The 11,299-nt window shown below is 37.2% G+C and overlaps 1 long non-coding RNA gene across 1 annotated transcript; it reads left to right on the forward strand.

Moving 5' to 3' along the window:
* The first annotated feature begins 5,631 nt into the window (after positions 1-5,631).
* On the forward strand, positions 5,632-11,063 carry LOC131432396 (uncharacterized). Its single transcript, XR_009229854.1, has 5 exons — positions 5,632-5,877; positions 9,563-9,752; positions 10,343-10,514; positions 10,575-10,748; positions 10,849-11,063. It is a non-coding gene; the product is annotated as an uncharacterized LOC131432396 (long non-coding RNA).
* The last annotated feature ends 236 nt before the right edge of the window (positions 11,064-11,299 follow it).

Raw genomic sequence — 11,299 nt, forward strand, 5'->3', positions numbered from 1 at the left:
ACAAGAATAAACTAAAAATTAATTGGTCAATCAGGAGATGGTTAATGTTTAATTTGAAAGTATTTCAGTAGGACGTGATTGAAATGAAAAAGTAAATTAAGATCACACACACCCAGAGAAGCTGCACATTTGACTGCAGAAATAATGTTTGATCCAGTGAACACAATTAAATGTGCTGCAGCCCAGAATATTCAAAATAATAATAAAAAATCCATACAATATGTGCGCCAGGCAAATGAGATTGTAATTGTCGGTGATGATAATTTCGAAATCGATAGGTTGACAGAGTTGATTCAGTTGAGGGCGGCTCAGGACACCCATTCGAATTCGATGTATCAGGAATTCACAATGCCCATCGCCCATCATGTGATTTATCGACGAATGCTCCGAAACTCCTCTTTGATGTTCTGACTCGTGATTGCAAATTACTCCGGTGTACGACCGTAAAATTACCGACTAATTTAAAGTATAACAAGCGCAAGCAGCCTCGTTGTCAGTAAAACCTGCGAAAATAATTAACTAGCAGCTTACGCGAAAGAGATTGCATTTCGCTGTGCAATAAATAATGGAAAACTGGCGCAACAACAGAACAAAGTATGCAGTGCAGATCACTTTTACTGCTAGATTTTACAATTCGGTCCATCTGAGGGGTGGTGGAGGTGGAGGAAATTGATGTGGAACAGGAAAAAAAGTTATCCATTCACGCCCGCGAAAAAAAAAACGATGTACTGCAAGACAGTCGGGAAACAACGGAAATTATAATTGAAAAAGTTTCGAATAACCAACCGCACCGTCGCTCGTCTTCGTCGTCTTCGTCGTCGTCGTTGTTGTCGTCATCAGCTAAGTTAAGCTGACTGGGCGGGCTTTGAGACAATACCAACAACAACAACAACAAGAACACCAACAATAATAGCGGGTAAAAAAAAGATGGGATTCTCCCAGCAGAAGATCGACGATCTCAGTGCGGTAAGTTTTCTGGAAAAGTGAAGCAAATGCAACGAAGTAAAATAACTTGTACTTAAGTTTGGTTTAGTGGTAAAAGATGCCGGTGGCAGAAGATTTCTTCTCGCCAACTTTCGCTGCGGGAATCTTGGAATGAAATTGTGGTTGAAACTGGGCTATAATAATCGTTCTTGGAATATTCTAGAGTGGATGATAAGCACAGATCTACCACAAGCGTGCCACACGTTCAACAAATTATTGGATGGTTTTAGTGGAGTGACAATTAATTGATAGTATTGTTACTCAGTTCGTATAATGAAATGTAGACCACAACCAACGCCTTCGCTTATACTGAGCTCTAGGGATGTTCTGGAAAGCATTGGAAGAAAATATCGAAGCTTATGATTCGAATCTAACATTGCCTCATTTTATTTTAAATTGAACTACTACTACTACTACTACTACTACTAGCTGCGTGAATGTCGGCTGGGTATGTGTGTCATAGATTTAAGTCATTCTTGTAAAATTCAGTCAGTTAACGAATTAAGTTCTTATGAATTGAGTCATATGTGGACTTACAAGATCTGTGAATTTAATAATTTTTCTGTGTTGTGGCTCAGCCGATTAACGGGCGTACTTTGTTGCCTAATGTTTCTCGGTTCTAGTCGCACTGTTGCTACCAATTTTTGATTCCCCCTCAAGGCACGCGGCTGTCGATAGCATTTAAAATATTGAAACCATAAATATAAATAATCATGTGAAATAACATTTAAATTTATTGAACACTCTTAAATCAAGAAAAGAACTAAATCATTCATGGATAGAATAGAACAGTAAGTTCACTTGAATAATAATTATGATCATTTTCCTTCAAAATGAGATACAAATTTTCGTTTCGATAAGATATATCATCATGTTAATTTTGATCAGTATATTCCATGTCGTTGTAGGACCAATTAATCATTTCTAATCATTTCAGAATTTTGATATTTACTGTAGATTTCGGGAATAAGTGGCTCTTCAATATAATAAAACTTATGTAACGCTGTTTAACACCTATAACATACATGTGACGTGTGTAAAGCTTCGTAACATCTATAACTTACAAAGAAGTAACACATGTAACGCTTATAACATACAAGTAAGTTACATGTAACACATCGTAACGCCTATAAAATACAAAAAGTAACGCATGTAACACTTCGTAACGTCTATGAATTACAAAAATGTAACGCATGCAACGCTTCGTAACGCCTATAACTTACAAAAAAATTACGCATAGAAATAGGAAACGCATGTAACACTTCGTAACGCCTATAACTTACAAAAAAATTACGCATACAACGCTTCCATCAATGTCAACTTCCCTCTCTGAGCAGCCTAGATAGCCGTGTAGTGTCGGTAGTAGAGCTGTGCGCCGCCGCGCCACGCCGACGCCGCCGATAATTTCGACACGCCGCCAATTTAAGAAAAAGATGGTCAGCGCGCCGGTTATCCCATTTTAATCGCGCCGCCGATAATATTACATCAGCCGAAAAAATGATTTTATCAATGTGGAAAATTGTTTACAGTTTTCATGAAAATTCATTGAAAATTACAGTACAGTCACTTTCCTCCTACTTATACTGAAAATCAGTACTACCGTTGTCAACCGAAGCCAATGTCATTTGATTCAAAGTCTATTTTCTGTCTTTATTTGAAAGGTTTTGAGCTATTGGCACATTATCGCAACATTATCGGTCGCGAAATCTGAAAATGGAACCAAGAAAAGGAGGGTTCTTCCGAAAAAAATAAATAATGTTAGGTTTTTTCGGATTAACATTTTTTTAGAAACCAGTGTAGTGTTGATTTCTCAGGTACTAGAATGTTTAGTGATCGAGTACCATTTATTTTGGATACTTTATTTGTTATTTCCGGGCATTTGAAAAATGGTTTTGAACAAAGTTTCATGCTCCATTCTAAATAAACGTTAGTTTTAGCACAATAAATTAAGATCAACGTTACCAACTCAAAGTAAAAACATTTTCTTCTACTTCTACTATGACTTTTCAAATGAATTTACCCGATTTTTTAAGAAATCGTTACAAATGTGGAGTATTTAAAATTTGAATTTGTTAATTTGATATTAATTTTGATATCTGAATGAATTTGAGCGCCAAATCGATTTTATGTTAATTACATACGTACGAAAAAGATATACTTATTTTTTGAGTTGATAAAACGATTTTTATACATGATAATTATCAACTATGTAAAAAGCGATTTGAAAAATAGTTCCGAATAAAACTTCAAATTTCTTGCTCATAATTTTTGTTTTTTTATGACTTCTGGTCAGTCAGTAATTTTTACTTTTTACGGTTTTTAACGATATCAAACTAACTGGAGATTATAAGAGGAGAAAGAATATGAAATCATAGAGCCATAGTACTCAAGGAAGAGCAAGGATGTGAAGAATAAAGTGCGGAAAAGTGAGACGTGACAACGGTCATTGAGTTAGCAGAAGGCTTCTCGTATCTAAACTTTTACCTTCTACCAGAGGAGTCGAACTTAGGCATCTTAGCGATACGAGTCATCCGAGTCTCTGATATGTCAGAAAGTAAAGGCAAAGGTCATTTGCCATTTACTGTCCGAACCGGCAAAAGTAAAGTTACGAGAAGTTGTCACATTCTGCCCACGACGGTTTCTCACACAATGTGTTTTCATTGTGTTGATATTTTCTCATACAGTTAGTTATAACACCGGAATGGAAGATTTGTCCGAAACTATTGCTTGAGTGCCTGGAGTTGTAGCGTATGGCTATGCGTCCCAGGGTGCAAGCGGCGCACGGACAGCGCTTCATTCATCGCTGTGTGTGATGGAATCCCATCAAAAATTTTTTACTTTTTACTTTTTTATTTATGACTTCTGGTCAGTCAGTAATTTTTACTTTTTTCGGTTTTTTAACGATATCAAACTAACTGGAGATTATAAGAGGAGAAAGAATGTGATATAATTATAATCTCTTATAATCTCCAGTTAGTTTGATATCGTTAAAAAACCGAAAAAACTTGCTCATAATAAAAAAAACCCTTCGTATATGAATGAAATATTTATTTAAACAATAGTCAACCATCTCCAAATGATCGCACTTATACTCATCTCAATTTCTCTTCTAATTCGATGCATTCGAAACCATTTACCATCTCTATTCACTACGTTGGCTTTAATGGATCACATAAACATTAGGATCTTTGATTGTAGGTCGACAAAACAATAAGATAGAGAAATTGTCCTGTGTGAATCAATATTTAATTTTTTAATATGTTTATAATTGATTACGCCGAATCGCGCCGCCTCCGCCGCCGATGTTTTCAGGAAATAGCGTCACGCCGATTCGCCGCCGCCGCTGGTCAAAAAGACGTTTCATCCGCCGATGTTGACAATTTTGATCGGCGCACAGCTCTAGTCGGTAGCGGTTTCCCAACTGGCTAAGAATAACGCCACGGTCCACCTGTACCGGTGGTATAAGTCCACCAAACAGGTAAGCCGTGTGGCATCCGGCGGAATTATTTTTCACCAAGAATTGATCCACTGGTTTCCTGTTCCATGTCGTAAAAGGCCACAAAAATAGGAACTGGAGTGTTAGTGTTTGTGTTTGGGTAGTGGACGCGAAACCGCTAACACTCTCCGAAAACTCGGTTTATCAGGTGAAAACAGTGCGTTGTGATATCATAGCAATGTTCTTCCTGTGTTCAAGGGTGATTTTTGCCCTATATTAGTGCAATTCTTTCATCAAAGTGGCTTCTATTAGCAGTATTTTTGGTGATAAAAATACCGAAAACCGACCATCTAATGGCCGCCGTCTCTATGTTTTAGTTGATAGTGTGATTAAAAATATTCACTACAAGTGCACTTTGCACTACCAGCTGGTGTCTGTGCGCGAAATGTATTATCGGTCACTCACCGGCAGCATCTATCGCACACTGCCAGTTTACAGGTTTGATATAAATCTCCAACACGATGGTAAGCGACCTTATTCGTGTATTGCATGTTAACACATGGCATTTTTTTCTGTTTTTCTTATTTCCTTCATTACACACTGGATAAGTCCGTTCGACTATTGTGGTGTGATTACAATATCAGTTGATATGCATACAGCATCTGTGTGGCTTATCTCGTCACTAGGATTTGCTGTTTTTTATATACAATTACATATCTTCTGCGTTGATGGTACATCACAGAGCAAAAGTTTTGGGACATATGTGCGCAAGTTCGGTATCATTTGTCTGCTGGTTGTTCTTGTGTAGTACCATTCTTCCTCACACAATACTAACAATACTAGTATCATCTAGCGTTAACTGCTAGCATACAGGTTTGGAATAAAGCCTTAGCCTATTGATAAGAAATCTTCCCATTTCTCTCATTACACGATTTTACTAGCAAAACTAGTTGCTTCCGAATGGATTCGTCTGTTACATAGTGTACCAATACACTGATTCTACATTAGGGTAGTTTTTCACTACAACCGTAAAGAACATTAGTAGTGAAATTTAATACTATTAAAGATTATATCAGCGACTTATCCCAAATCGCTGTATATCTCTCTTTTACTTTGAACCGCCATAGCGAGTAGTTGGTAATCCAAGCTATTTTTTTCTAAAAATTACCATTCCGTACCATCTGAAGATTTCTTTTTAATTCAAGATGGAAACGAAATCAGTCCTGACCTTTGGAAATTCCGGCGCTACATCTCCTGCAAGTCGGAAACCCGAAAACTGCGAGTCTGACTCTCGGAGTGATCGGATCACGGCATCTGGCGATGGAAATCCGAATGCGAAGAAGACAAAAGGCAAAAGTTTCGAACGGAATCAAAACAAAAGACTCCGTAAGAAACCATCTGGGCGTACAAAACCTCATTCCGAGGAAAATAAACCCAGTTCAACAGAGCGTTTTCAGGTTCGTATGTTAAATGGATTGTTTACAACAGATCTGAAGGACAATCTGATGAGGATTTTAAATAATTTCCTCTTTACTACGCCTCCTACGTCTTTCATTCCGAGCTTCAATGGGTGCGGACTCAGGTTCGGGGTTGTCTGGTTTCATTCGGACAACAAAGACAGCTCGACCTGGCTCAGACAGAGGCTCGAAATGATAAACGAACAGGCGGGCGAAAATAGGTTCGTGATAGAACCTTACTGTCTACATCAGAACAGAATTTCTTTCGTTATTCCATGGGATCTCGAGGAAAAATTGACGGAGAATGATGTTCTGAAGCGGATATATCTGCAAAACCCAGCTGTTCAGCAGTATTGACGGTGGCTTTCTAAATCTTCTTAACAATCAGAAATTAAAACTGAACTACGGTTTTCAGAAGATTTCTGTTCGAACTATTCGGCAGGAATAATCAAGAGAATTGAATCTACAGTAAAGGTTAAAACAGATTGTTCAGCATCCTATGGGTGCAGAATTTACTTCTGGTTATATGTTTTTCTTTGTGCAGTCCAACAGAATGTTCAGCACCCCTAGGGGTGCAGAATTAACTTCTGTTTACATGTATTGTGTCGTCATTTTCTCCTAAATTACCCAGCTCCTAAACTACCCTGCTCCTTCCTTTCAGTCTTTCCTCTCCCTTCAGGAAAATGATGATAATACAGATCTTGCGGCAAGGCACAAATCTCCAGACAACACGGGGAACGTGCCATTCGCGTCAATCTGTTCTGATTCCTGATTCCTGAACACTTCGTAACACCTATAACTTACAAAAAAATTACGCATACAACGCTTCGTAACGCCTATAACTTGCCAAAAGGTAACGCATGTAACGCTTCGTAACGCATACAACTTACCGAAGAGTAACGGTTTGTAACGCCTACAACTTTACAAAGGTATCACTTCGTAAAACCTTTAATTTTCAAAAAAGAAACGCATGTAACGCCTATAACTTACAAAAAAGTAACGCATGTAACGCCTCGTAACATCTATAACTTACAAAAAAGTAACGCATGTAACGCTTCGTAACGCCAATAACTTACAAAAAAGTAACACATATAACGCTTCGTATCAACTATAACTCACAAAAAAGTAACACATGTAATGCTTCGTAACACCTATAACTTACGCTTTGTAACGCCTGTAGCTTACAAAAAAGTAACATTTCGTAACTACTATAACATACAAAAAATAACGCATGTAACGCTTCGTAACGACTATAACTAACAAAAAAAGTAACGGATGTAACGCTTCGTATCGACTATAACTTACAGAAAAGTAACGCATGTGATGATTCGTAACGCCTATAACTTAAAAAAAGTAATGCATGTAACGCTTCATAATGGTAACGCTTCGCAACACCTATAACTTACAAAAACGTAATGCATGTAACGCTTCGTAACACCTATAATTTACAAAAAAGTTACGCATGTAACGCTGCCGAACGCCTCTTCTTTACGAAAAAGTAACACATGTAACGCTTCGTAACGACTATAACTAACAAAAAAATGTAACGCTTCGTAACACCTATAACTAACGCTTCGTAACGCCTTTAACTTACAAAAAAGTAACGCATGTAACGCTTCGTAGAACCTATAACTTACGCTTCGTAACGACTAGCGCTAACAGTAAAAGTAACCCATGTAACGCTTGGTATAACTTTTAACTTACAGAAAAGTAACGCATGTAATGATTCGTAACGCCTATAACTTAAAAAAATAATGCATGTAACGCTTCGTAATGCAATATTACTTATAAAGGTAACGCTTAGTAACACCTATAACTTACAAAACAGAAATGCATGTAACGCTTCGTAACGCTTTGTAGCACCTATAACTTACAAAAAAGTTACACATGTAACGCTTCGCGACGCCCGAAACTCATAACTTACAAACGATTAATCCTTGTAGCGCTTTGTAACGTTATAACTTACAAAGTAACACATGTAACGCTTCTTGACTACTATAACTAATAAAAAAGTAACGCATGGGACGCAGCCAAACGCCTTTTATTTACGAAAAAGTAACACATGCAATGCTTCGTAACGTCTACAACTCACAAAAAAGTAACGTATGTAACGCTTCGTAACGCATAAAACTTACAAAAAATAACGCATGTAACGCTTCTTAACGCCTACAACTTACAAAAAAATAACCCATGTAACGCTTTGTAACGCCTATTACTTACGAAAAAGTGACACATGTAAGGCTTCGTAACGACCATAACTCACAAGAAAGTAACGTGTGTATTGCTTCGTAACGCCTATAACTTTCAAAAATGTAACACATGTAATGCTTACTAATGCCTAGAATTTTCACAAAAGTAACGCATGTAACGCTTAAAACTTACAAAAAATAACGCGTGTAACGCTTCGTAGCGCCTATAACTTACAAAAAAGTAACCCATGTAACGCTTCATAACGCCTATTACTAACGAAAAAGTGACACATGTAACGCTTCGTAACGACCATAACTCACGAAAAAGTAACGCATGTATTGCTTCGTAACGCCTATAACTTACAAAAAAGTAACCCATGTAACGCTTCATGACACCTATAACTTACAAAACAGTAACGCATGTAACGCTGCCTAACGCCTTTAACTTACAAAAAAGTAAGGCATGTAACGCTTCGTAACACCTATAACTTACGCTTCGTAACGCCTTCAACTTACAGAAAAGTAACACTTCGTAACGACAATAAATTACAAATAATAACGCAAGTAACGCTTCGTAATGACTTTAACTTACAAAAAGTAACGCATGGAACGCTTCGTAACGCCTATAACTTAAAAAAAGTAACGCATGTAACGCTTGGAATGCAATATGACATATAAAAGTAACGCTTCGTAACACCTATTACTTACAAAAAATTAATGCATGTAACGCTTCGCGACGCCCAAAACTCATAACTTACAAACGAGTAATGCTTGTAGCACTTTGTAACGTTATAACTTACAAAATAACACATGTTACGCTTCTTGACTACTATAACTAACAAAAAAGTAACGCATGTTACGCTGCCGAACGCATCTTATTTATGAAAAAATAACACATCTAACACTTCGTAACACCTATAACATACAAAAACGTAACGCATGTAACGCTTCGTTACACCTTTAACTTACAAAAAAGTAACACATGTAACGCTTCGTAACGACTATAACTTACAAAAAAGTAACACGTGTAATGCTTCGTAACGACTATAATTTACAAAAAAGTAACGCATGTAACGCTTCGTAACACCTATAACTTACGCTTCGTAACACTTTTAACTTACAAAAAGTAACACTTCGTAACGACTACAACTTACAAAAAATAACGCATGTAACGCTTCGTAACACTTATATCTTACGCTTCGTAACGACTATAACTTACAAAAAAGTAACGCATGTAACACTTCGTAACGCTTATAACTTACAAAAAAGCAACCCGTGTAACGCTACGTAACGCCTGTTCATGTTTTATCGAAAAGGATTGAAGACATTTGTTTATTTCTTTATTGTATTTGAAATAACTAATTTTTGAGATTTTCATACAAAATTTCATTTAAATTACTTGATTACTTAAAAGGTAAAAAAAACTCAATTTTTGAGACGACAATGTAAATTATTGGATATAAGATATAATTTGTAATGGAATTTTGTTTCTTCAGTTTTGCAGAGAATAATGATAATTTCAGTATCAGAGAATAGGATTTTATGGATTTCACTACGTTCGAATGATGCAAAAAATGTTTCATAAGTAGGAAATGAGCTGCCCCGGGCCACTGCTCAAGAACCGAGAAAAAAAAACAGAAAGAATCAGCAACTGTCCTGAAATGTGCACAAAAAACAGACAAAATCGTAAGATATCTTCAACACCTAGAAAATCAGTAAAAATAAATACGCTAAGTGAACGTATTGCGGCAAATGTAGAAATCAATTTCGCTTCAAATAAGAAATTTTGTATTAATTTAAACTTGCATGATATTATGTATCATAATTGTCGATATAACTTTTTGTAAAAATATAACTTCATGACCACTCTAATGCCTTTTTGATACATGGGATAGTATTATTCAAAATTTGATCAATTGATTCTGGGGTTTGAAGAGTTGATTGCAACTTCAAAACCCGAAAATCTCAGAGGTATTGAATGTACTTCTGCTTTAAATTCTCGTTTGGGATGCAAAATTGACTTTTACTTTCGTGTCGTCGATTTTCTTCTTTCCTACTCTAACCCTTACCTTTACTTAAATTCCTTTCCCTTTCGGTGCAGGAAAACGATGACATACAAATTCATGGCCAGGCATAAATTTTCACACAATAAGGCTGCTGACTCTCCCCTACTAACACCATTAGTTAGAATGAGATCTGCTATCTTTTCTGCCAGAGCTACGATGCATTGTTGTGCTGTTGTGTCCAAGAAGTAGTATATTATTGTTTTTTCCTAGATATCTCAAAATTTGAAAATTCGGATTTCTCTGACCCGTCAATAATGGCGATAGGAAGATAAGAAAACTAACTGCATCCATCGGTTCGTAACTGAGAACGAATGTGCACACAACCTCCACAATCGTGAATGCCACCGTAAGTTAAGGAACATCAAAGCAGCCAGTTTCCTTGGTAATATCCTTCGACACATGACAACTTGAAAACGGGTTTGAAGTACGATATTCCTAACAGGTTTGATTTCACAGAGGGAAGCCTTGATGCGATTTCCCATAGAGAAGCTTGTTGACATTTCATTTTCAATGACGTCGTCTCCATTATACCTACAGTAATGTAAATGGGGAGCATTATGGCATCACAAATAATTCAATTGTCACCAATCGACAGCTGATACTCACCTCATCGCAGGTAAATTCTATAGAATTCAAATTGATATTTATCGAAGACAGAAGAACAGCGAATAAATCAAGTTAACACTACCCGGTTAAGATGCTTTCCGTTTTTCCAGATGACCGATTGTTCGTATTTTGCAGTATTCATTCCACCCAGGTAGACATTTTCAGCCCAACCCATTGCCAACAGTGACAGTCGTCATATGCCATTCGATATCACGTGAAGCGTAGTTGACACATCCTCACAGGTGGTGTGAGGATTTAATATTCATCGAAGCCGTGGCATTCCCGAGCATCCCTTTTTGCCGGAGCATCAATAGGCTCGAGTGGCGGTCCGGAGATTGAAGATGCCTATCATATCTAATAAATATCGATTGCACTGTGAGCCCAGATGCGACAGTTATTGAATAACGGCTGGTGTGCTATTTCCTCTGCATTTGAATTGCTGCGAAGCGACCGTCTTCCAGCGTGACAGGATATGACTCCAAGGTAACCTTCATCCAATGATGTCGTTTGTCCCGTCTGTCACGTGAAATGACAAACCGTCGACAAACTCGCACGCAAGAA

Source organism: Malaya genurostris, chromosome 2 (genome assembly GCF_030247185.1).
Source record: "Malaya genurostris strain Urasoe2022 chromosome 2, Malgen_1.1, whole genome shotgun sequence".
NCBI lineage: Eukaryota > Metazoa > Arthropoda > Insecta > Diptera > Culicidae > Malaya > Malaya genurostris.